The 27,245-nt window shown below is 40.5% G+C and overlaps 2 long non-coding RNA genes across 2 annotated transcripts in view; both read left to right on the top strand.

The window, feature by feature from the left end:
- LOC103350202 (uncharacterized) overlaps positions 1 to 7,887 on the top strand; it is a 33,837-nt gene extending 25,950 nt beyond the window's left edge. The window contains exon 2 of the long non-coding RNA XR_011388728.1: positions 6,306 to 7,887. This is a non-coding gene — a long non-coding RNA (uncharacterized lncRNA). The remainder of the gene's footprint in view (positions 1 to 6,305) is intronic.
- Positions 7,888 to 14,113: 6,226 nt separating this feature from the next.
- On the top strand, positions 14,114 to 15,697 carry LOC138849678 (uncharacterized). Its single transcript, XR_011388725.1, has 2 exons — positions 14,114 to 14,162; positions 15,464 to 15,697. It is a non-coding gene; the product is annotated as an uncharacterized lncRNA (long non-coding RNA).
- The last annotated feature ends 11,548 nt before the right edge of the window (positions 15,698 to 27,245 follow it).

Genomic DNA, 27,245 nt, shown 5'->3' with positions numbered 1-27,245 from the left:
AAACACTGTCCAGTCCATTGATCTTATGCTGTCAAATACCTGCATCCAAGAACACTTGTTAAGTCCTTCTATGAATCTTATTGTGTATGTTTTTAGAGAAGAATATTCAACTGAGGATAACAAAAGGCTCTAAATAACAACCGTGGTTCTAATTTTATTAAAATTAATGATGCAAAGAGGCATTCATGTTATAGAATTTTTTGGACACTAACATCAACAACATCTCTATATTGTTATAAATTAACTGGAAGTTTAGTCTAGTTGTACATCTTGACAGTACTTGGAATATAAATAGCCCAATTATTTATGATCTCTAAAATGTGAAAGATGTATCCTTTGATATTTCCGGGGACCCATCTGGAAACATCAAAGCATAAGCAATTTAGAACCTCTGTTTTTAAAAGCCTGTCAGAGATGTCAAGAGGGTCGGTGCCCTGGATGACATAACTACTTGCCGCTAGGCCCCACCTCTTAAATGTTCAACAGCCTCTTAACATTGCCACCCTGGACAGTAGGCATCCAGGAAGAGCTTGCTTTCAGTATGGCTAGGCTGATCCTTTCTTCTGAGTTTGGGTAGGACAGCTGGCTAAGGTCTTTTATTCACCAAGACCACTGACTGAACTGTGTAATCCGATTAAACTATTATATGGGCACTGCAAATGCCTCTCGTATGACTGGGTTACAGGTTATATTCTCTGGTCATAAGGTACTGTGATTTCAATGCAACAGTTGGATAGAGCTACAATTTAGGAGGTGGCTCTGAGATTAAGTAGGTTGGGATGGATGGATTAACTGCTATTCTTAGTACATACACACAGTTTCTCTCCCTGGTAGGGGTGTGGGGTGGATTTTGAGGCCAAAAGGAGCACTTTTTAAACTTCTGTGTGTGTAATATTGCTGCCTGCTTTTCTGTCAAAATTTGCCATATTAAATAGCATTCCTGTATGTCCAGGACTCATTATCTTCTTTATTTTGACATATTTTTCTCCTTAACAATTGTCAATAACATAGTGTTATTTACCTTGTTTATTGTTCCTCTTCAATTGAAAGGAAGTGATACAAAAATAGAGATTTCTTTTTACTTTTTTAATAGAAAAATTTATTTAATAAATATAAATTTCAAAAGTACAACCTTTGGATTATAGTGGTTCTTCCCCCCATAACCACCCGCCCATCTGCAAACCATCCCATCGCCTACTCCCTCTCCTATCCTATTCTTCATTAAGATTCATTTTTAATTATCTTTATATACAGAATATCAACTCCATATTGAGTAAAGATTTCAACAGTTTGCACCCACACTGACACACAAAGTATAAAGTACTGTTTGAAGATTAATTTTACCATTAATTCTCATAGTGCAACACATTAAGGACAGATGCCCCACATGGGGAGCAAGTACACAGTGACTCCTGTTTTTATTTTTTTAAGATTTATTTTTTTTTATTTGAAAGTCAGAGTTACACAGAGAGAGGAGAGGCAGAGAGAGAGAGAGAGAGAGAGAGGTCTTCCATTCTGCTGGTTCACTCCCCAGATGGCCGCAAGGGCCAGAGCTGTGCCGATCCAGATCCAGGAGCCAGGAGCCAGGAGCCAGGAGCCAGGAGCCAGGAGCCAGGAGCCAGGAGCTTCTTCCGGGTCTCCCTTGCAGGTTCAGGCCATCTTCTACTGTTTTCGCAGGCCACAGCAGAGAGCTGGATTGGAAGTGGAGCAGCCAGGTCTCGAACCAGTAGCCATATGGGATGCTGGCGCTTCAGGCCAGGGCGTTAACCCACTGCACCACAGCACTGGCTCCTCTGGTTGTTCATTTAACAATTGACATTCTTATTTATGACGTCAGTAATTACCTGAGGCTCTTGTCGTGAGCTGGCTAAGGCTATGGAAGCCTCTTGGGTTCACAAACTCCGACCTTATTTAGACAAGGCCATAGCCAAAGTGGAAGTTCTCTCCTCCTTTCAGAGAAAGTTACCTCCTTCTTTGATGGCTCCTTCTTTCCTCCGAGATCTCACTCAGAAGAGGCCTTTCATTTAGGTCATTTTTTTTGCCACAGTGTCTTGGCTTTCCATGCCTGAAATGCTCTCATGGGCTTTATAGCCAGATCCAAATGCCTTAAGGGCTGATTCTGAGTCCAAAGTGCTGTTTAGGGCATTTGTAATTCTGAGTCTGCTGTGTATCCTGCTTCCCATGTAGGATTGCTCTCTCCTTTTTAATTCTATCAATGATTATTAGCAGACACTGGTCTTATTTATGTGATCCCTTTGACACTTAATCCTATCTTTATGATCAATTACGAACTTAAACTGATCGTTTTAACTAGTAAGATGACATTGGTGCCTGCCAACTTAATGGGATTTGGAGTCTCATGGCAAGTTTTTAGCTTTACCCTTAGGGGTAAGTCCGAGGGAGCCTGTGCTGAACTGTACATTTCCTCCCTTTCTTATTCCCACTCTTATTTTTAACAGGGATCAATTTTCAGTTGTGTTTCAACACCTAAGAATGATTCTGTGTTAATTAAAGAGTTCAACCAATAGTATTAAGTAGAAAAAGAAAATACTAAAAAGAATAAAATAGTAAGCTGTTTCTTAACAGTCTGGACAAGGGCTTATCAAGTCATTGTTTCTCATAGTGTTAGTTTCACTTCTACAGGTTTCCTTTTAGGTGCTCAGTTAGTTGTCACAGATCAGGGAGAACATATGATATTTGTCCCTTTAGGACGGGGTCATTTCATTAAGCATGATGTTTTCCAGATTCTTCCATTTTGTTGCAAATGACTGGATTTCATTTTTTTAAATTACTGTGTAGTATTGCATATTGTACATAACCCATAATTTCTTTATCCAGTCCAAAATTGGATTGTATTATCCAAATTCAGTCATTTATTTTTACCAACATTGTATTATATTATATTACTTTGATTAAAGCTTATTTATTCATTTTATTCATTTGGTAGGCAGACACACACACACACACACACAGTGTCCATTAGCAGAAAGTTGTGATCAGCAGCAGAGCTGAATCTCAAATCCAGGCACTCCAATATGGGATATGGGCAGTACCAGTAATTTCTTCATTGCTGTATCAGATGCCTGTCCCTTATGTTGAAATTTGATGTCATGGTGGAAGTGTTGGGATGCATGGATTTTTTTTCTTTTTTTTTAACTTTTATTTAGTGAATATAAATTTCCAAAGTACAGAATATTGATTACAATGGCTTCCCCCCCATAACGTCCCTCCAACCCACAACCCTCCCCTTATCCACTCCCTCTCCCCTTCCATTCATATCAAGATTCATTTTCGATTCTCTTTATATGCAGAAGATCAGTTTAGCATACAATAAGTAAAGATTTCAACAGTTTGCTCCCACACAGAAACATAAAGTGAAAAATACTGTTTGAGTACTAGTTATAGCATTAGATCTCAATGTACAGCACACTAAGGACAGAGATCCTACATGAGGAGTAAGTGCACAATGACTCCTGTTGTTGACTTAACAAATTGACTCTTGTTTATGGCATCAGTAATCACCCTAGGCTCTTGTTATGAGTTGCCAAGGCTATGGAAGCCCCCTGAGTTCACTGACTCTGATCATTTTTAGACAAGGCCATGGTCAAAGTGGAAGTTCTCTCCTCCCTTCAGAGAAAGGTACCTCCTTCTTTGATGACCCATTCTTTCCACTGGGATCTCACTCGTGGAGATCTTTCATTTAGGTTTTTTTTTCCCCCAGAGTGTCTTGGCTTTCCATGCCTGAAATACTCTCATGGGCATTTCAGCCGGATCCGCATGCCTAAGGGCTGGGATGTATGGATTTTAAGAGGTGATTAGGTTATTATGAGAGGTTTCCTAACTGACCCAGCTCCTTGCTAACATGCCTGGGAAAGCAGCAGAAGATGGCCCAAGTGCTTGGGTCCCTGCACCCATTTGGGAGACCTGGATGAAGCTCCTGGCTCCTGGCTTCAGTCTGGCCCAGTCCCAGTCATTCTGGCCATTTGAGAAGTGAATCAGCAGATTGAAAGTGTCTCTCTCTCTCTCTTTCTCTCTTTCCTTCTCTCTCTATCCTTCCATTCCCTTTTTCTCTCTCTGTAATTCTGCCTTTAAAATAATTAAAATAAAGCTTTAAAAAAATTCCCTACTCTGTGGTATTTTGTTCTAGCTTTAAAAAACAGTCTAAAATACCTCTTTTAACTCACTTATTCTTAGCACATGCATACTTTCCTATATAACCAGCCATTATCCTGTGGATTCTCACAAATGGGCAAAAAATGATTATGTGCCTACTGTCACAGCTATAAGGCATTAAGAAAAGCCCTTTCTCCAAATAATTGTTTATTCACTGATTTCTTCAAATATCCTGATTACTACCTATGGCACATCACATAGGAACCAGTGATACTGAATGGCTGCTGATCCTGTGTGGGTCACCAAAGGTCCATGTGGGTTCTTGGCTTTGGTGAGACTGTAATCTGTAGTGATTTCAAAGTGGAAACAAGAGAATTTCATTGGAGGAATTAGCAAAGGGCTACTTACTCCATAGACAGAGCAGCACCCTAAACTGTTTTAGTTCTTCCTATATGAGGTTTGACAAACTTATGTTAGCATATGGGTAGCATATTTATCTTATTTCTAGGAAAGGAGTAGCAATTTCCAGTAAGCAGAGATCTACCCATTTTCCGTATTTACATGGTTCCTTCTGCAAGTTGATACGGGAGTTAAAAACTTTTATGGTATAAGGAGGAATGATATTATCCATGCTAATGGATTACATTGAAGATATAATGAAGCTAGAAGTCATATAGCAGTTAATCTTTATGGAATGTTCAGTCAATAAATACCAGTTTCGATTTTCTGTTATTGACTTTGCACAACTGTGGTTTTGCTGCTTGGTTCCATCAGGTGGGGATTTGGGCTTGCCACATACCATCTCACTTGGACAGATAAAAAGAATTACAAAACATGGCCCTTGTCTTTGAGTTACTTATAATGAGGAGGAAAAGATAATAATAAATAAAATATCACAAGACAATGTGACAATTAAGTAGTGAAATAATCACAAGAAGTAAAAGTTTAAGTGAACAGAGAGAAGAGTGTATGTTCTCTTTTTCTGAGACATAGTTTGACAATGCCATTAGGGTTTTTGGAAAGAGAAAGGCTGGTATTAACTCCTGTAGAGAATGAACAGATGGCAGGATAAGATAGTGATGAGTGGGCCTCTGAAGGCCACTTTTTAAAAATTTTTTATTTTTTGCTAAGTACAGGGAATCAGAGGCAGTTTTTGGTTCATTTTGAAGATGTCTATGAAATAAACATCCAATTTTCCTTTCATCAGAATATCACAACTAAGGGGAACTGTATTCTCAAAATTAATTTGCCAAAAGCCAACTTGCCAGTTGATCCATTCCTCAAATTTATTAAATTCACTACTCCTTTAACTCAAACTGTATTTAAGAAAAACCTCTCTTGAATCTATACAACATTGTGAAATATTCCATTGTGCTTATTCAGTAATGATACAGAATACGCTTTCAAAGAAAAATAAAAAAGTCACATTTGAAGTGTGTCACTCTGTCCAGAGGAATGAAAATAATGATGTATTATGGGCTTCAGTTTGAGTCCTGATCCACTTCTGATCCAGTTCCCTGCTGATGCACATGGGAAAGCAACAGAATGTGGCCCAACAGCTTGGGTCCCTGCCATTCACATGGGAGACTCAGATGGAGTTCCAGGGTCCTGGCTTCAGTCTGGCCCAGTCTCTGCTGTTGCAGCCGTTTGGGGATTGAACTAGCAGGTAGAAGATATCTCTGTCTCTATTTCTGTAACTCTGCCTTCTGAATGAATAAATAAATCTTGAAAAGCACATAAAAACAATGATGTATAATTTGCTGAAAACTTTCCCCCCAGTAGCTGAAAAACTGAACGACATGTGGTTCTACAAATTTAACTTGGAATTTCTGTATTTCACCTGGCAATCATGCTTGTGTGTATTTTTTGGCACAAAGTACACATTTCTATACTCTATATATCTAGGAGCAGAATTGCTGGTTTGAAGGCTATGCATATTTTTAGCTATATTAAAACTTCCAAAGTATTTTCCAAAAAGCTATCACACATTTTTTACACATTTTTTCCCACATGGCACATGGGTGGCAGGACCCCAAATGAGCTATATTGGAATTGGAGCATCTGGGACTTGAAGCTGCACTCATGTGAAATTCTGGCATTGTAGATGGCAGCATAGCCCACTGTGGCACAACACGCCCCTGCCCCATGCTTGTACCTTATCTGTGATTTCCTTCTTCTGTTTTCTACTTTAGGATCACACCAGCTGTCCCAACTGGCTGACCCATGAGAATTACCTTCAGTAAGGAATGAATAAGGAAATTCACATGTCTGTCTGAGTTGGTTTTCTCAAGTATATGTGGGAATATTAATAGCTATTTCAGATTTGACATGAGAAACAGAGGATGTAGGGCAGTGGTACAGTGTCTTACCAATAGGACTTCTCTTTTCCTACTCTTCCCTGGCAGTGGCATCACTGATATTTTCTAGTAACCCAGTGTTTTAACATTAGTTGGAGATAAATTTGAGCCCAGAATCCTTAACTGAGAAGTGTAGGATTCAGGCAAGGTGGGGAGGGGGCATGGCCAGGACCAAGAGCAGAGAGTGTGAAACAGCGTACTCATCAGAGCTTGTTCTATAGATGTTCTGGGAATGCTTGTCTTGCGACATTATACTCCCATTTTAGTCAGAATGAAAATGGATGTTCTTGAGCAGGAAGGGTCTTCCAGCTAGTCATGGGACTAGCAGTAAGCCCGGAGATGTTTCCCCTTAATCAGACTCCAGATGGGGAAAGAGGGTGGATAAATGTGCGCGTGCATTCACCCCCTGTGACTTGTGTAGCTGGGAGCACATCTTAAAGTCCTAAGAACCACCTCAGGAATTTGATGCAGGGTCACAATTTAACAAATGAACAGCCTTTCGATATGTGGATGATGTTCTTACCACTAGCACCCCCCTCCCCAAGAAAGCTTCTAATCTAAGAACTTGAATTACCTGGGACAGGGTCAAAAGTTTCTAAAGAAACTATGAAATATCTAGGCTTTATAATATTTCCAAGGACAACAAGGCCTGTCCCAAGATGGCAAGTTGTTAATTTGTAACTGAGTTCCACCCAAGACCACAAAACAGTTATGGGGAGTGGCTGGTGTCTGCTGGGTTTTGATACCCAGTTTTCTGTATGACACGTGAAAAGAAAAGGACACTGTGAAAAGAAAAGGACACTGTGAAAAGAAAAGGAAACTGATCCTTTTGAATGGGATAAACAATGTAATCAGGCCTTTAAAACCCAAAGGAGTTCTGCTGAATGCCCCTGTTTTAAGAGTAACTTGATCAAGAAAATCCCTTTGACTTGCATTTCTTTGAGGAAGTTTATGCACTCTTGTGTTAGTGACTATGTCTTATCTATTGCCATGCTAGCTGCCCACAGATGATGGAGTTCAGGTCTGACTCACTTGAGATTCTTCAGTGTCAACATACTGCCTATACATGATAAGGCCTCAGTAATGCTGTATATGTTATCGAAAGAGCTAACGTCCTGGCCTGAAGTGCCGGCATCCCATATGGGAGCTGGTTCTAGTCCCGGCTGCTCCTCTTTTGATCCAGTTCTCTGCTATGGCCTGGGAAAGCAGTAGAAGATGGCCCAAATTCCTTGGGCCCTTGCACCCATGTGAGAGACTCGGAAGAAGCTCCTGGCTCCTGGCTCCAGATCAGCACAGCTCCAACTGTTGCGGCCAATTGGGGAGTGAACCACTGGACAGAAGAGCTCTCTCTTTCTCTGCCTCTCCTCTCTCTGTATAACTCTGACTTTCAAATAAATAAATAAATCTTTAAAAAAAATCCTCTATACAGCCACATCGTGTTATTTACGGCAACTCCCCATTTTCAGTTTCATTTCCCAGTCTCATCTCAATTCCCAGAAATGTTTCTTTTCTTTTTTTAAAAAAAATTTATTTATTTATTTGAGAGGTAGAGTTACAGAGAGTGAGAGGGTAGAGACAGAGTGAAAGGTCTTCCATCCACTGGGTCACTTCCCAAGTGGCCACAAGAGCCAGAACCCAGCTGATCTGAAGCCAGGAGCCAAGAGTTTCCTCAAGGTTTCCCACACGGGTGCATGGGCCCAAGCACTTGAACCATCCTCTATTGCTTTCCCTGGTCATTAGCAGAGAACTGGATAGAACTGGAGAGAAGTAGCTGATGATGACATAACTACTTGCCGCTAGGCCCCACCTCTTAAATGTTCAACAGCCTCTTAACATTGCCACCCTGGACAGTAGGCATCCAGGAAGAGCTTGCTTTCAGTATGGCTAGGCTGATCCTTTCTTCTGAGTTTGGGTAGGACAGCTGGCTAAGGTCTTTTATTCACCAAGACCACTGACTGAACTGTGTAATCCGATTAAACTATTATATGGGCACTGCAAATGCCTCTCGTATGACTGGGTTACAGGTTATATTCTCTGGTCATAAGGTACTGTGATTTCAATGCAACAGTTGGATAGAGCTACAATTTAGGAGGTGGCTCTGAGATTAAGTAGGTTGGGATGGATGGATTAACTGCTATTCTTAGTACATACACACAGTTTCTCTCCCTGGTAGGGGTGTGGGGTGGATTTTGAGGCCAAAAGGAGCACTTTTTAAACTTCTGTGTGTGTAATATTGCTGCCTGCTTTTCTGTCAAAATTTGCCATATTAAATAGCATTCCTGTATGTCCAGGACTCATTATCTTCTTTATTTTGACATATTTTTCTCCTTAACAATTGTCAATAACATAGTGTTATTTACCTTGTTTATTGTTCCTCTTCAATTGAAAGGAAGTGATACAAAAATAGAGATTTCTTTTTACTTTTTTAATAGAAAAATTTATTTAATAAATATAAATTTCAAAAGTACAACCTTTGGATTATAGTGGTTCTTCCCCCCATAACCACCCGCCCATCTGCAAACCATCCCATCGCCTACTCCCTCTCCTATCCTATTCTTCATTAAGATTCATTTTTAATTATCTTTATATACAGAATATCAACTCCATATTGAGTAAAGATTTCAACAGTTTGCACCCACACTGACACACAAAGTATAAAGTACTGTTTGAAGATTAATTTTACCATTAATTCTCATAGTGCAACACATTAAGGACAGATGCCCCACATGGGGAGCAAGTACACAGTGACTCCTGTTTTTATTTTTTTAAGATTTATTTTTTTTTTATTTGAAAGTCAGAGTTACACAGAGAGAGGAGAGGCAGAGAGAGAGAGAGAGAGAGAGAGGTCTTCCATTCTGCTGGTTCACTCCCCAGATGGCCGCAAGGGCCAGAGCTGTGCCGATCCAGATCCAGGAGCCAGGAGCCAGGAGCCAGGAGCCAGGAGCCAGGAGCCAGGAGCCAGGAGCCAGGAGCTTCTTCCGGGTCTCCCTTGCAGGTTCAGGCCATCTTCTACTGTTTTCGCAGGCCACAGCAGAGAGCTGGATTGGAAGTGGAGCAGCCAGGTCTCGAACCAGTAGCCATATGGGATGCTGGCGCTTCAGGCCAGGGCGTTAACCCACTGCACCACAGCACTGGCTCCTCTGGTTGTTCATTTAACAATTGACATTCTTATTTATGACGTCAGTAATTACCTGAGGCTCTTGTCGTGAGCTGGCTAAGGCTATGGAAGCCTCTTGGGTTCACAAACTCCGACCTTATTTAGACAAGGCCATAGCCAAAGTGGAAGTTCTCTCCTCCTTTCAGAGAAAGTTACCTCCTTCTTTGATGGCTCCTTCTTTCCTCCGAGATCTCACTCAGAAGAGGCCTTTCATTTAGGTCATTTTTTTTGCCACAGTGTCTTGGCTTTCCATGCCTGAAATGCTCTCATGGGCTTTATAGCCAGATCCAAATGCCTTAAGGGCTGATTCTGAGTCCAAAGTGCTGTTTAGGGCATTTGTAATTCTGAGTCTGCTGTGTATCCTGCTTCCCATGTAGGATTGCTCTCTCCTTTTTAATTCTATCAATGATTATTAGCAGACACTGGTCTTATTTATGTGATCCCTTTGACACTTAATCCTATCTTTATGATCAATTACGAACTTAAACTGATCGTTTTAACTAGTAAGATGACATTGGTGCCTGCCAACTTAATGGGATTTGGAGTCTCATGGCAAGTTTTTAGCTTTACCCTTAGGGGTAAGTCCGAGGGAGCCTGTGCTGAACTGTACATTTCCTCCCTTTCTTATTCCCACTCTTATTTTTAACAGGGATCAATTTTCAGTTGTGTTTCAACACCTAAGAATGATTCTGTGTTAATTAAAGAGTTCAACCAATAGTATTAAGTAGAAAAAGAAAATACTAAAAAGAATAAAATAGTAAGCTGTTTCTTAACAGTCTGGACAAGGGCTTATCAAGTCATTGTTTCTCATAGTGTTAGTTTCACTTCTACAGGTTTCCTTTTAGGTGCTCAGTTAGTTGTCACAGATCAGGGAGAACATATGATATTTGTCCCTTTAGGACGGGGTCATTTCATTAAGCATGATGTTTTCCAGATTCTTCCATTTTGTTGCAAATGACTGGATTTCATTTTTTTAAATTACTGTGTAGTATTGCATATTGTACATAACCCATAATTTCTTTATCCAGTCCAAAATTGGATTGTATTATCCAAATTCAGTCATTTATTTTTACCAACATTGTATTATATTATATTACTTTGATTAAAGCTTATTTATTCATTTTATTCATTTGGTAGGCAGACACACACACACACACACACAGTGTCCATTAGCAGAAAGTTGTGATCAGCAGCAGAGCTGAATCTCAAATCCAGGCACTCCAATATGGGATATGGGCAGTACCAGTAATTTCTTCATTGCTGTATCAGATGCCTGTCCCTTATGTTGAAATTTGATGTCATGGTGGAAGTGTTGGGATGCATGGATTTTTTTTCTTTTTTTTTAACTTTTATTTAGTGAATATAAATTTCCAAAGTACAGAATATTGATTACAATGGCTTCCCCCCCATAACGTCCCTCCAACCCACAACCCTCCCCTTATCCACTCCCTCTCCCCTTCCATTCATATCAAGATTCATTTTCGATTCTCTTTATATGCAGAAGATCAGTTTAGCATACAATAAGTAAAGATTTCAACAGTTTGCTCCCACACAGAAACATAAAGTGAAAAATACTGTTTGAGTACTAGTTATAGCATTAGATCTCAATGTACAGCACACTAAGGACAGAGATCCTACATGAGGAGTAAGTGCACAGTGACTCCTGTTGTTGACTTAACAAATTGACTCTTGTTTATGGCATCAGTAATCACCCTAGGCTCTTGTTATGAGTTGCCAAGGCTATGGAAGCCCCCTGAGTTCACTGACTCTGATCATTTTTAGACAAGGCCATGGTCAAAGTGGAAGTTCTCTCCTCCCTTCAGAGAAAGGTACCTCCTTCTTTGATGACCCATTCTTTCCACTGGGATCTCACTCGTGGAGATCTTTCATTTAGGTTTTTTTTTCCCCCAGAGTGTCTTGGCTTTCCATGCCTGAAATACTCTCATGGGCATTTCAGCCGGATCCGCATGCCTAAGGGCTGGGATGTATGGATTTTAAGAGGTGATTAGGTTATTATGAGAGGTTTCCTAACTGACCCAGCTCCTTGCTAACATGCCTGGGAAAGCAGCAGAAGATGGCCCAAGTGCTTGGGTCCCTGCACCCATTTGGGAGACCTGGATGAAGCTCCTGGCTCCTGGCTTCAGTCTGGCCCAGTCCCAGTCATTCTGGCCATTTGAGAAGTGAATCAGCAGATTGAAAGTGTCTCTCTCTCTCTCTTTCTCTCTTTCCTTCTCTCTCTATCCTTCCATTCCCTTTTTCTCTCTCTGTAATTCTGCCTTTAAAATAATTAAAATAAAGCTTTAAAAAAATTCCCTACTCTGTGGTATTTTGTTCTAGCTTTAAAAAACAGTCTAAAATACCTCTTTTAACTCACTTATTCTTAGCACATGCATACTTTCCTATATAACCAGCCATTATCCTGTGGATTCTCACAAATGGGCAAAAAATGATTATGTGCCTACTGTCACAGCTATAAGGCATTAAGAAAAGCCCTTTCTCCAAATAATTGTTTATTCACTGATTTCTTCAAATATCCTGATTACTACCTATGGCACATCACATAGGAACCAGTGATACTGAATGGCTGCTGATCCTGTGTGGGTCACCAAAGGTCCATGTGGGTTCTTGGCTTTGGTGAGACTGTAATCTGTAGTGATTTCAAAGTGGAAACAAGAGAATTTCATTGGAGGAATTAGCAAAGGGCTACTTACTCCATAGACAGAGCAGCACCCTAAACTGTTTTAGTTCTTCCTATATGAGGTTTGACAAACTTATGTTAGCATATGGGTAGCATATTTATCTTATTTCTAGGAAAGGAGTAGCAATTTCCAGTAAGCAGAGATCTACCCATTTTCCGTATTTACATGGTTCCTTCTGCAAGTTGATACGGGAGTTAAAAACTTTTATGGTATAAGGAGGAATGATATTATCCATGCTAATGGATTACATTGAAGATATAATGAAGCTAGAAGTCATATAGCAGTTAATCTTTATGGAATGTTCAGTCAATAAATACCAGTTTCGATTTTCTGTTATTGACTTTGCACAACTGTGGTTTTGCTGCTTGGTTCCATCAGGTGGGGATTTGGGCTTGCCACATACCATCTCACTTGGACAGATAAAAAGAATTACAAAACATGGCCCTTGTCTTTGAGTTACTTATAATGAGGAGGAAAAGATAATAATAAATAAAATATCACAAGACAATGTGACAATTAAGTAGTGAAATAATCACAAGAAGTAAAAGTTTAAGTGAACAGAGAGAAGAGTGTATGTTCTCTTTTTCTGAGACATAGTTTGACAATGCCATTAGGGTTTTTGGAAAGAGAAAGGCTGGTATTAACTCCTGTAGAGAATGAACAGATGGCAGGATAAGATAGTGATGAGTGGGCCTCTGAAGGCCACTTTTTAAAAATTTTTTATTTTTTGCTAAGTACAGGGAATCAGAGGCAGTTTTTGGTTCATTTTGAAGATGTCTATGAAATAAACATCCAATTTTCCTTTCATCAGAATATCACAACTAAGGGGAACTGTATTCTCAAAATTAATTTGCCAAAAGCCAACTTGCCAGTTGATCCATTCCTCAAATTTATTAAATTCACTACTCCTTTAACTCAAACTGTATTTAAGAAAAACCTCTCTTGAATCTATACAACATTGTGAAATATTCCATTGTGCTTATTCAGTAATGATACAGAATACGCTTTCAAAGAAAAATAAAAAAGTCACATTTGAAGTGTGTCACTCTGTCCAGAGGAATGAAAATAATGATGTATTATGGGCTTCAGTTTGAGTCCTGATCCACTTCTGATCCAGTTCCCTGCTGATGCACATGGGAAAGCAACAGAATGTGGCCCAACAGCTTGGGTCCCTGCCATTCACATGGGAGACTCAGATGGAGTTCCAGGGTCCTGGCTTCAGTCTGGCCCAGTCTCTGCTGTTGCAGCCGTTTGGGGATTGAACTAGCAGGTAGAAGATATCTCTGTCTCTATTTCTGTAACTCTGCCTTCTGAATGAATAAATAAATCTTGAAAAGCACATAAAAACAATGATGTATAATTTGCTGAAAACTTTCCCCCCAGTAGCTGAAAAACTGAACGACATGTGGTTCTACAAATTTAACTTGGAATTTCTGTATTTCACCTGGCAATCATGCTTGTGTGTATTTTTTGGCACAAAGTACACATTTCTATACTCTATATATCTAGGAGCAGAATTGCTGGTTTGAAGGCTATGCATATTTTTAGCTATATTAAAACTTCCAAAGTATTTTCCAAAAAGCTATCACACATTTTTTACACATTTTTTCCCACATGGCACATGGGTGGCAGGACCCCAAATGAGCTATATTGGAATTGGAGCATCTGGGACTTGAAGCTGCAGAAATTCTGGCATTGTAGATGGCAGCATAGCCCACTGTGGCACAACACGCCCCTGCCCCATGCTTGTACCTTATCTGTGATTTCCTTCTTCTGTTTTCTACTTTAGGATCACACCAGCTGTCCCAACTGGCTGACCCATGAGAATTACCTTCAGTAAGGAATGAATAAGGAAATTCACATGTCTGTCTGAGTTGGTTTTCTCAAGTATATGTGGGAATATTAATAGCTATTTCAGATTTGACATGAGAAACAGAGGATGTAGGGCAGTGGTACAGTGTCTTACCAATAGGACTTCTCTTTTCCTACTCTTCCCTGGCAGTGGCATCACTGATATTTTCTAGTAACCCAGTGTTTTAACATCAGTTGGAGATAAATTTGAGCCCAGAATCCTTAACTGAGAAGTGTAGGATTCAGGCAAGGTGGGGAGGGGGCATGGCCAGGACCAAGAGCAGAGAGTGTGAAACAGCGTACTCATCAGAGCTTGTTCTATAGATGTTCTGGGAATGCTTGTCTTGCGACATTATACTCCCATTTTAGTCAGAATGAAAATGGATGTTCTTGAGCAGGAAGGGTCTTCCAGCTAGTCATGGGACTAGCAGTAAGCCCGGAGATGTTTCCCCTTAATCAGACTCCAGATGGGGAAAGAGGGTGGATAAATGTGCGCGTGCATTCACCCCCTGTGACTTGTGTAGCTGGGAGCACATCTTAAAGTCCTAAGAACCACCTCAGGAATTTGATGCAGGGTCACAATTTAACAAATGAACAGCCTTTCGATATGTGGATGATGTTCTTACCACTAGCACCCCCCTCCCCAAGAAAGCTTCTAATCTAAGAACTTGAATTACCTGGGACAGGGTCAAAAGTTTCTAAAGAAACTATGAAATATCTAGGCTTTATAATATTTCCAAGGACAACAAGGCCTGTCCCAAGATGGCAAGTTGTTAATTTGTAACTGAGTTCCACCCAAGACCACAAAACAGTTATGGGGAGTGGCTGGTGTCTGCTGGGTTTTGATACCCAGTTTTCTGTATGACACGTGAAAAGAAAAGGACACTGTGAAAAGAAAAGGACACTGTGAAAAGAAAAGGAAACTGATCCTTTTGAATGGGATAAACAATGTAATCAGGCCTTTAAAACCCAAAGGAGTTCTGCTGAATGCCCCTGTTTTAAGAGTAACTTGATCAAGAAAATCCCTTTGACTTGCATTTCTTTGAGGAAGTTTATGCACTCTTGTGTTAGTGACTATGTCTTATCTATTGCCATGCTAGCTGCCCACAGATGATGGAGTTCAGGTCTGACTCACTTGAGATTCTTCAGTGTCAACATACTGCCTATACATGATAAGGCCTCAGTAATGCTGTATATGTTATCGAAAGAGCTAACGTCCTGGCCTGAAGTGCCGGCATCCCATATGGGAGCTGGTTCTAGTCCCGGCTGCTCCTCTTTTGATCCAGTTCTCTGCTATGGCCTGGGAAAGCAGTAGAAGATGGCCCAAATTCCTTGGGCCCTTGCACCCATGTGAGAGACTCGGAAGAAGCTCCTGGCTCCTGGCTCCAGATCAGCACAGCTCCAACTGTTGCGGCCAATTGGGGAGTGAACCACTGGACAGAAGAGCTCTCTCTTTCTCTGCCTCTCCTCTCTCTGTATAACTCTGACTTTCAAATAAATAAATAAATCTTTAAAAAAAATCCTCTATACAGCCACATCGTGTTATTTACGGCAACTCCCCATTTTCAGTTTCATTTCCCAGTCTCATCTCAATTCCCAGAAATGTTTCTTTTCTTTTTTTAAAAAAAATTTATTTATTTATTTGAGAGGTAGAGTTACAGAGAGTGAGAGGGTAGAGACAGAGTGAAAGGTCTTCCATCCACTGGGTCACTTCCCAAGTGGCCACAAGAGCCAGAACCCAGCTGATCTGAAGCCAGGAGCCAAGAGTTTCCTCAAGGTTTCCCACACGGGTGCATGGGCCCAAGCACTTGAACCATCCTCTATTGCTTTCCCTGGTCATTAGCAGAGAACTGGATAGAACTGGAGAGAAGTAGCTGATGATGACATAACTACTTGCCGCTAGGCCCCACCTCTTAAATGTTCAACAGCCTCTTAACATTGCCACCCTGGACAGTAGGCATCCAGGAAGAGCTTGCTTTCAGTATGGCTAGGCTGATCCTTTCTTCTGAGTTTGGGTAGGACAGCTGGCTAAGGTCTTTTATTCACCAAGACCACTGACTGAACTGTGTAATCCGATTAAACTATTATATGGGCACTGCAAATGCCTCTCGTATGACTGGGTTACAGGTTATATTCTCTGGTCATAAGGTACTGTGATTTCAATGCAACAGTTGGATAGAGCTACAATTTAGGAGGTGGCTCTGAGATTAAGTAGGTTGGGATGGATGGATTAACTGCTATTCTTAGTACATACACACAGTTTCTCTCCCTGGTAGGGGTGTGGGGTGGATTTTGAGGCCAAAAGGAGCACTTTTTAAACTTCTGTGTGTGTAATATTGCTGCCTGCTTTTCTGTCAAAATTTGCCATATTAAATAGCATTCCTGTATGTCCAGGACTCATTATCTTCTTTATTTTGACATATTTTTCTCCTTAACAATTGTCAATAACATAGTGTTATTTACCTTGTTTATTGTTCCTCTTCAATTGAAAGGAAGTGATACAAAAATAGAGATTTCTTTTTACTTTTTTAATAGAAAAATTTATTTAATAAATATAAATTTCAAAAGTACAACCTTTGGATTATAGTGGTTCTTCCCCCCATAACCACCCGCCCATCTGCAAACCATCCCATCGCCTACTCCCTCTCCTATCCTATTCTTCATTAAGATTCATTTTTAATTATCTTTATATACAGAATATCAACTCCATATTGAGTAAAGATTTCAACAGTTTGCACCCACACTGACACACAAAGTATAAAGTACTGTTTGAAGATTAATTTTACCATTAATTCTCATAGTGCAACACATTAAGGACAGATGCCCCACATGGGGAGCAAGTACACAGTGACTCCTGTTTTTATTTTTTTAAGATTTATTTTTTTTTATTTGAAAGTCAGAGTTACACAGAGAGAGGAGAGGCAGAGAGAGAGAGAGAGAGAGAGAGGTCTTCCATTCTGCTGGTTCACTCCCCAGATGGCCGCAAGGGCCAGAGCTGTGCCGATCCAGATCCAGGAGCCAGGAGCCAGGAGCCAGGAGCCAGGAGCCAGGAGCCAGGAGCCAGGAGCCAGGAGCTTCTTCCGGGTCTCCCTTGCAGGTTCAGGCCATCTTCTACTGTTTTCGCAGGCCACAGCAGAGAGCTGGATTGGAAGTGGAGCAGCCAGGTCTCGAACCAGTAGCCATATGGGATGCTGGCGCTTCAGGCCAGGGCGTTAACCCACTGCACCACAGCACTGGCTCCTCTGGTTGTTCATTTAACAATTGACATTCTTATTTATGACGTCAGTAATTACCTGAGGCTCTTGTCGTGAGCTGGCTAAGGCTATGGAAGCCTCTTGGGTTCACAAACTCCGACCTTATTTAGACAAGGCCATAGCCAAAGTGGAAGTTCTCTCCTCCTTTCAGAGAAAGTTACCTCCTTCTTTGATGGCTCCTTCTTTCCTCCGAGATCTCACTCAGAAGAGGCCTTTCATTTAGGTCATTTTTTTTGCCACAGTGTCTTGGCTTTCCATGCCTGAAATGCTCTCATGGGCTTTATAGCCAGATCCAAATGCCTTAAGGGCTGATTCTGAGTCCAAAGTGCTGTTTAGGGCATTTGTAATTCTGAGTCTGCTGTGTATCCTGCTTCCCATGTAGGATTGCTCTCTCCTTTTTAATTCTATCAATGATTATTAGCAGACACTGGTCTTATTTATGTGATCCCTTTGACACTTAATCCTATCTTTATGATCAATTACGAACTTAAACTGATCGTTTTAACTAGTAAGATGACATTGGTGCCTGCCAACTTAATGGGATTTGGAGTCTCATGGCAAGTTTTTAGCTTTACCCTTAGGGGTAAGTCCGAGGGAGCCTGTGCTGAACTGTACATTTCCTCCCTTTCTTATTCCCACTCTTATTTTTAACAGGGATCAATTTTCAGTTGTGTTTCAACACCTAAGAATGATTCTGTGTTAATTAAAGAGTTCAACCAATAGTATTAAGTAGAAAAAGAAAATACTAAAAAGAATAAAATAGTAAGCTGTTTCTTAACAGTCTGGACAAGGGCTTATCAAGTCATTGTTTCTCATAGTGTTAGTTTCACTTCTACAGGTTTCCTTTTAGGTGCTCAGTTAGTTGTCACAGATCAGGGAGAACATATGATATTTGTCCCTTTAGGACGGGGTCATTTCATTAAGCATGATGTTTTCCAGATTCTTCCATTTTGTTGCAAATGACTGGATTTCATTTTTTTAAATTACTGTGTAGTATTGCATATTGTACATAACCCATAATTTCTTTATCCAGTCCAAAATTGGATTGTATTATCCAAATTCAGTCATTTATTTTTACCAACATTGTATTATATTATATTACTTTGATTAAAGCTTATTTATTCATTTTATTCATTTGGTAGGCAGACACACACACACACACACACAGTGTCCATTAGCAGAAAGTTGTGATCAGCAGCAGAGCTGAATCTCAAATCCAGGCACTCCAATATGGGATATGGGCAGTACCAGTAATTTCTTCATTGCTGTATCAGATGCCTGTCCCTTATGTTGAAATTTGATGTCATGGTGGAAGTGTTGGGATGCATGGATTTTTTTTCTTTTTTTTTAACTTTTATTTAGTGAATATAAATTTCCAAAGTACAGAATATTGATTACAATGGCTTCCCCCCCATAACGTCCCTCCAACCCACAACCCTCCCCTTATCCACTCCCTCTCCCCTTCCATTCATATCAAGATTCATTTTCGATTCTCTTTATATGCAGAAGATCAGTTTAGCATACAATAAGTAAAGATTTCAACAGTTTGCTCCCACACAGAAACATAAAGTGAAAAATACTGTTTGAGTACTAGTTATAGCATTAGATCTCAATGTACAGCACACTAAGGACAGAGATCCTACATGAGGAGTAAGTGCACAGTGACTCCTGTTGTTGACTTAACAAATTGACTCTTGTTTATGGCATCAGTAATCACCCTAGGCTCTTGTTATGAGTTGCCAAGGCTATGGAAGCCCCCTGAGTTCACTGACTCTGATCATTTTTAGACAAGGCCATGGTCAAAGTGGAAGTTCTCTCCTCCCTTCAGAGAAAGGTACCTCCTTCTTTGATGACCCATTCTTTCCACTGGGATCTCACTCGTGGAGATCTTTCATTTAGGTTTTTTTTTCCCCCAGAGTGTCTTGGCTTTCCATGCCTGAAATACTCTCATGGGCATTTCAGCCGGATCCGCATGCCTAAGGGCTGGGATGTATGGATTTTAAGAGGTGATTAGGTTATTATGAGAGGTTTCCTAACTGACCCAGCTCCTTGCTAACATGCCTGGGAAAGCAGCAGAAGATGGCCCAAGTGCTTGGGTCCCTGCACCCATTTGGGAGACCTGGATGAAGCTCCTGGCTCCTGGCTTCAGTCTGGCCCAGTCCCAGTCATTCTGGCCATTTGAGAAGTGAATCAGCAGATTGAAAGTGTCTCTCTCTCTCTCTTTCTCTCTTTCCTTCTCTCTCTATCCTTCCATTCCCTTTTTCTCTCTCTGTAATTCTGCCTTTAAAATAATTAAAATAAAGCTTTAAAAAAATTCCCTACTCTGTGGTATTTTGTTCTAGCTTTAAAAAACAGTCTAAAATACCTCTTTTAACTCACTTATTCTTAGCACATGCATACTTTCCTATATAACCAGCCATTATCCTGTGGATTCTCACAAATGGGCAAAAAATGATTATGTGCCTACTGTCACAGCTATAAGGCATTAAGAAAAGCCCTTTCTCCAAATAATTGTTTATTCACTGATTTCTTCAAATATCCTGATTACTACCTATGGCACATCACATAGGAACCAGTGATACTGAATGGCTGCTGATCCTGTGTGGGTCACCAAAGGTCCATGTGGGTTCTTGGCTTTGGTGAGACTGTAATCTGTAGTGATTTCAAAGTGGAAACAAGAGAATTTCATTGGAGGAATTAGCAAAGGGCTACTTACTCCATAGACAGAGCAGCACCCTAAACTGTTTTAGTTCTTCCTATATGAGGTTTGACAAACTTATGTTAGCATATGGGTAGCATATTTATCTTATTTCTAGGAAAGGAGTAGCAATTTCCAGTAAGCAGAGATCTACCCATTTTCCGTATTTACATGGTTCCTTCTGCAAGTTGATACGGGAGTTAAAAACTTTTATGGTATAAGGAGGAATGATATTATCCATGCTAATGGATTACATTGAAGATATAATGAAGCTAGAAGTCATATAGCAGTTAATCTTTATGGAATGTTCAGTCAATAAATACCAGTTTCGATTTTCTGTTATTGACTTTGCACAACTGTGGTTTTGCTGCTTGGTTCCATCAGGTGGGGATTTGGGCTTGCCACATACCATCTCACTTGGACAGATAAAAAGAATTACAAAACATGGCCCTTGTCTTTGAGTTACTTATAATGAGGAGGAAAAGATAATAATAAATAAAATATCACAAGACAATGTGACAATTAAGTAGTGAAATAATCACAAGAAGTAAAAGTTTAAGTGAACAGAGAGAAGAGTGTATGTTCTCTTTTTCTGAGACATAGTTTGACAATGCCATTAGGGTTTTTGGAAAGAGAAAGGCTGGTATTAACTCCTGTAGAGAATGAACAGATGGCAGGATAAGATAGTGATGAGTGGGCCTCTGAAGGCCACTTTTTAAAAATTTTTTATTTTTTGCTAAGTACAGGGAATCAGAGGCAGTTTTTGGTTCATTTTGAAGATGTCTATGAAATAAACATCCAATTTTCCTTTCATCAGAATATCACAACTAAGGGGAACTGTATTCTCAAAATTAATTTGCCAAAAGCCAACTTGCCAGTTGATCCATTCCTCAAATTTATTAAATTCACTACTCCTTTAACTCAAACTGTATTTAAGAAAAACCTCTCTTGAATCTATACAACATTGTGAAATATTCCATTGTGCTTATTCAGTAATGATACAGAATACGCTTTCAAAGAAAAATAAAAAAGTCACATTTGAAGTGTGTCACTCTGTCCAGAGGAATGAAAATAATGATGTATTATGGGCTTCAGTTTGAGTCCTGATCCACTTCTGATCCAGTTCCCTGCTGATGCACATGGGAAAGCAACAGAATGTGGCCCAACAGCTTGGGTCCCTGCCATTCACATGGGAGACTCAGATGGAGTTCCAGGGTCCTGGCTTCAGTCTGGCCCAGTCTCTGCTGTTGCAGCCGTTTGGGGATTGAACTAGCAGGTAGAAGATATCTCTGTCTCTATTTCTGTAACTCTGCCTTCTGAATGAATAAATAAATCTTGAAAAGCACATAAAAACAATGATGTATAATTTGCTGAAAACTTTCCCCCCAGTAGCTGAAAAACTGAACGACATGTGGTTCTACAAATTTAACTTGGAATTTCTGTATTTCACCTGGCAATCATGCTTGTGTGTATTTTTTGGCACAAAGTACACATTTCTATACTCTATATATCTAGGAGCAGAATTGCTGGTTTGAAGGCTATGCATATTTTTAGCTATATTAAAACTTCCAAAGTATTTTCCAAAAAGCTATCACACATTTTTTACACATTTTTTCCCACATGGCACATGGGTGGCAGGACCCCAAATGAGCTATATTGGAATTGGAGCATCTGGGACTTGAAGCTGCACTCATGTGAAATTCTGGCATTGTAGATGGCAGCATAGCCCACTGTGGCACAACACGCCCCTGCCCCATGCTTGTACCTTATCTGTGATTTCCTTCTTCTGTTTTCTACTTTAGGATCACACCAGCTGTCCCAACTGGCTGACCCATGAGAATTACCTTCAGTAAGGAATGAATAAGGAAATTCACATGTCTGTCTGAGTTGGTTTTCTCAAGTATATGTGGGAATATTAATAGCTATTTCAGATTTGACATGAGAAACAGAGGATGTAGGGCAGTGGTACAGTGTCTTACCAATAGGACTTCTCTTTTCCTACTCTTCCCTGGCAGTGGCATCACTGATATTTTCTAGTAACCCAGTGTTTTAACATCAGTTGGAGATAAATTTGAGCCCAGAATCCTTAACTGAGAAGTGTAGGATTCAGGCAAGGTGGGGAGGGGGCATGGCCAGGACCAAGAGCAGAGAGTGTGAAACAGCGTACTCATCAGAGCTTGTTCTATAGATGTTCTGGGAATGCTTGTCTTGCGACATTATACTCCCATTTTAGTCAGAATGAAAATGGATGTTCTTGAGCAGGAAGGGTCTTCCAGCTAGTCATGGGACTAGCAGTAAGCCCGGAGATGTTTCCCCTTAATCAGACTCCAGATGGGGAAAGAGGGTGGATAAATGTGCGCGTGCATTCACCCCCTGTGACTTGTGTAGCTGGGAGCACATCTTAAAGTCCTAAGAACCACCTCAGGAATTTGATGCAGGGTCACAATTTAACAAATGAACAGCCTTTCGATATGTGGATGATGTTCTTACCACTAGCACCCCCCTCCCCAAGAAAGCTTCTAATCTAAGAACTTGAATTACCTGGGACAGGGTCAAAAGTTTCTAAAGAAACTATGAAATATCTAGGCTTTATAATATTTCCAAGGACAACAAGGCCTGTCCCAAGATGGCAAGTTGTTAATTTGTAACTGAGTTCCACCCAAGACCACAAAACAGTTATGGGGAGTGGCTGGTGTCTGCTGGGTTTTGATACCCAGTTTTCTGTATGACACGTGAAAAGAAAAGGACACTGTGAAAAGAAAAGGACACTGTGAAAAGAAAAGGAAACTGATCCTTTTGAATGGGATAAACAATGTAATCAGGCCTTTAAAACCCAAAGGAGTTCTGCTGAATGCCCCTGTTTTAAGAGTAACTTGATCAAGAAAATCCCTTTGACTTGCATTTCTTTGAGGAAGTTTATGCACTCTTGTGTTAGTGACTATGTCTTATCTATTGCCATGCTAGCTGCCCACAGATGATGGAGTTCAGGTCTGACTCACTTGAGATTCTTCAGTGTCAACATACTGCCTATACATGATAAGGCCTCAGTAATGCTGTATATGTTATCGAAAGAGCTAACGTCCTGGCCTGAAGTGCCGGCATCCCATATGGGAGCTGGTTCTAGTCCCGGCTGCTCCTCTTTTGATCCAGTTCTCTGCTATGGCCTGGGAAAGCAGTAGAAGATGGCCCAAATTCCTTGGGCCCTTGCACCCATGTGAGAGACTCGGAAGAAGCTCCTGGCTCCTGGCTCCAGATCAGCACAGCTCCAACTGTTGCGGCCAATTGGGGAGTGAACCACTGGACAGAAGAGCTCTCTCTTTCTCTGCCTCTCCTCTCTCTGTATAACTCTGACTTTCAAATAAATAAATAAATCTTTAAAAAAAATCCTCTATACAGCCACATCGTGTTATTTACGGCAACTCCCCATTTTCAGTTTCATTTCCCAGTCTCATCTCAATTCCCAGAAATGTTTCTTTTCTTTTTTTAAAAAAAATTTATTTATTTATTTGAGAGGTAGAGTTACAGAGAGTGAGAGGGTAGAGACAGAGTGAAAGGTCTTCCATCCACTGGGTCACTTCCCAAGTGGCCACAAGAGCCAGAACCCAGCTGATCTGAAGCCAGGAGCCAAGAGTTTCCTCAAGGTTTCCCACACGGGTGCATGGGCCCAAGCACTTGAACCATCCTCTATTGCTTTCCCTGGTCATTAGCAGAGAACTGGATAGAACTGGAGAGAAGTAGCTGATGATGACATAACTACTTGCCGCTAGGCCCCACCTCTTAAATGTTCAACAGCCTCTTAACATTGCCACCCTGGACAGTAGGCATCCAGGAAGAGCTTGCTTTCAGTATGGCTAGGCTGATCCTTTCTTCTGAGTTTGGGTAGGACAGCTGGCTAAGGTCTTTTATTCACCAAGACCACTGACTGAACTGTGTAATCCGATTAAACTATTATATGGGCACTGCAAATGCCTCTCGTATGACTGGGTTACAGGTTATATTCTCTGGTCATAAGGTACTGTGATTTCAATGCAACAGTTGGATAGAGCTACAATTTAGGAGGTGGCTCTGAGATTAAGTAGGTTGGGATGGATGGATTAACTGCTATTCTTAGTACATACACACAGTTTCTCTCCCTGGTAGGGGTGTGGGGTGGATTTTGAGGCCAAAAGGAGCACTTTTTAAACTTCTGTGTGTGTAATATTGCTGCCTGCTTTTCTGTCAAAATTTGCCATATTAAATAGCATTCCTGTATGTCCAGGACTCATTATCTTCTTTATTTTGACATATTTTTCTCCTTAACAATTGTCAATAACATAGTGTTATTTACCTTGTTTATTGTTCCTCTTCAATTGAAAGGAAGTGATACAAAAATAGAGATTTCTTTTTACTTTTTTAATAGAAAAATTTATTTAATAAATATAAATTTCAAAAGTACAACCTTTGGATTATAGTGGTTCTTCCCCCCATAACCACCCGCCCATCTGCAAACCATCCCATCGCCTACTCCCTCTCCTATCCTATTCTTCATTAAGATTCATTTTTAATTATCTTTATATACAGAATATCAACTCCATATTGAGTAAAGATTTCAACAGTTTGCACCCACACTGACACACAAAGTATAAAGTACTGTTTGAAGATTAATTTTACCATTAATTCTCATAGTGCAACACATTAAGGACAGATGCCCCACATGGGGAGCAAGTACACAGTGACTCCTGTTTTTATTTTTTTAAGATTTATTTTTTTTTATTTGAAAGTCAGAGTTACACAGAGAGAGGAGAGGCAGAGAGAGAGAGAGAGAGAGAGAGGTCTTCCATTCTGCTGGTTCACTCCCCAGATGGCCGCAAGGGCCAGAGCTGTGCCGATCCAGATCCAGGAGCCAGGAGCCAGGAGCCAGGAGCCAGGAGCCAGGAGCCAGGAGCCAGGAGCTTCTTCCGGGTCTCCCTTGCAGGTTCAGGCCATCTTCTACTGTTTTCGCAGGCCACAGCAGAGAGCTGGATTGGAAGTGGAGCAGCCAGGTCTCGAACCAGTAGCCATATGGGATGCTGGCGCTTCAGGCCAGGGCGTTAACCCACTGCACCACAGCACTGGCTCCTCTGGTTGTTCATTTAACAATTGACATTCTTATTTATGACGTCAGTAATTACCTGAGGCTCTTGTCGTGAGCTGGCTAAGGCTATGGAAGCCTCTTGGGTTCACAAACTCCGACCTTATTTAGACAAGGCCATAGCCAAAGTGGAAGTTCTCTCCTCCTTTCAGAGAAAGTTACCTCCTTCTTTGATGGCTCCTTCTTTCCTCCGAGATCTCACTCAGAAGAGGCCTTTCATTTAGGTCATTTTTTTTGCCACAGTGTCTTGGCTTTCCATGCCTGAAATGCTCTCATGGGCTTTATAGCCAGATCCAAATGCCTTAAGGGCTGATTCTGAGTCCAAAGTGCTGTTTAGGGCATTTGTAATTCTGAGTCTGCTGTGTATCCTGCTTCCCATGTAGGATTGCTCTCTCCTTTTTAATTCTATCAATGATTATTAGCAGACACTGGTCTTATTTATGTGATCCCTTTGACACTTAATCCTATCTTTATGATCAATTACGAACTTAAACTGATCGTTTTAACTAGTAAGATGACATTGGTGCCTGCCAACTTAATGGGATTTGGAGTCTCATGGCAAGTTTTTAGCTTTACCCTTAGGGGTAAGTCCGAGGGAGCCTGTGCTGAACTGTACATTTCCTCCCTTTCTTATTCCCACTCTTATTTTTAACAGGGATCAATTTTCAGTTGTGTTTCAACACCTAAGAATGATTCTGTGTTAATTAAAGAGTTCAACCAATAGTATTAAGTAGAAAAAGAAAATACTAAAAAGAATAAAATAGTAAGCTGTTTCTTAACAGTCTGGACAAGGGCTTATCAAGTCATTGTTTCTCATAGTGTTAGTTTCACTTCTACAGGTTTCCTTTTAGGTGCTCAGTTAGTTGTCACAGATCAGGGAGAACATATGATATTTGTCCCTTTAGGACGGGGTCATTTCATTAAGCATGATGTTTTCCAGATTCTTCCATTTTGTTGCAAATGACTGGATTTCATTTTTTTAAATTACTGTGTAGTATTGCATATTGTACATAACCCATAATTTCTTTATCCAGTCCAAAATTGGATTGTATTATCCAAATTCAGTCATTTATTTTTACCAACATTGTATTATATTATATTACTTTGATTAAAGCTTATTTATTCATTTTATTCATTTGGTAGGCAGACACACACACACACACACACAGTGTCCATTAGCAGAAAGTTGTGATCAGCAGCAGAGCTGAATCTCAAATCCAGGCACTCCAATATGGGATATGGGCAGTACCAGTAATTTCTTCATTGCTGTATCAGATGCCTGTCCCTTATGTTGAAATTTGATGTCATGGTGGAAGTGTTGGGATGCATGGATTTTTTTTCTTTTTTTTTAACTTTTATTTAGTGAATATAAATTTCCAAAGTACAGAATATTGATTACAATGGCTTCCCCCCCATAACGTCCCTCCAACCCACAACCCTCCCCTTATCCACTCCCTCTCCCCTTCCATTCATATCAAGATTCATTTTCGATTCTCTTTATATGCAGAAGATCAGTTTAGCATACAATAAGTAAAGATTTCAACAGTTTGCTCCCACACAGAAACATAAAGTGAAAAATACTGTTTGAGTACTAGTTATAGCATTAGATCTCAATGTACAGCACACTAAGGACAGAGATCCTACATGAGGAGTAAGTGCACAGTGACTCCTGTTGTTGACTTAACAAATTGACTCTTGTTTATGGCATCAGTAATCACCCTAGGCTCTTGTTATGAGTTGCCAAGGCTATGGAAGCCCCCTGAGTTCACTGACTCTGATCATTTTTAGACAAGGCCATGGTCAAAGTGGAAGTTCTCTCCTCCCTTCAGAGAAAGGTACCTCCTTCTTTGATGACCCATTCTTTCCACTGGGATCTCACTCGTGGAGATCTTTCATTTAGGTTTTTTTTTCCCCCAGAGTGTCTTGGCTTTCCATGCCTGAAATACTCTCATGGGCATTTCAGCCGGATCCGCATGCCTAAGGGCTGGGATGTATGGATTTTAAGA

Source organism: Oryctolagus cuniculus, chromosome 1 (genome assembly GCF_964237555.1).
Source record: "Oryctolagus cuniculus chromosome 1, mOryCun1.1, whole genome shotgun sequence".
NCBI lineage: Eukaryota > Metazoa > Chordata > Mammalia > Lagomorpha > Leporidae > Oryctolagus > Oryctolagus cuniculus.
The sequence above is the reverse complement of the archived record's forward strand: the minus strand, read 5'-3'. Positions and strand labels throughout refer to the sequence as shown.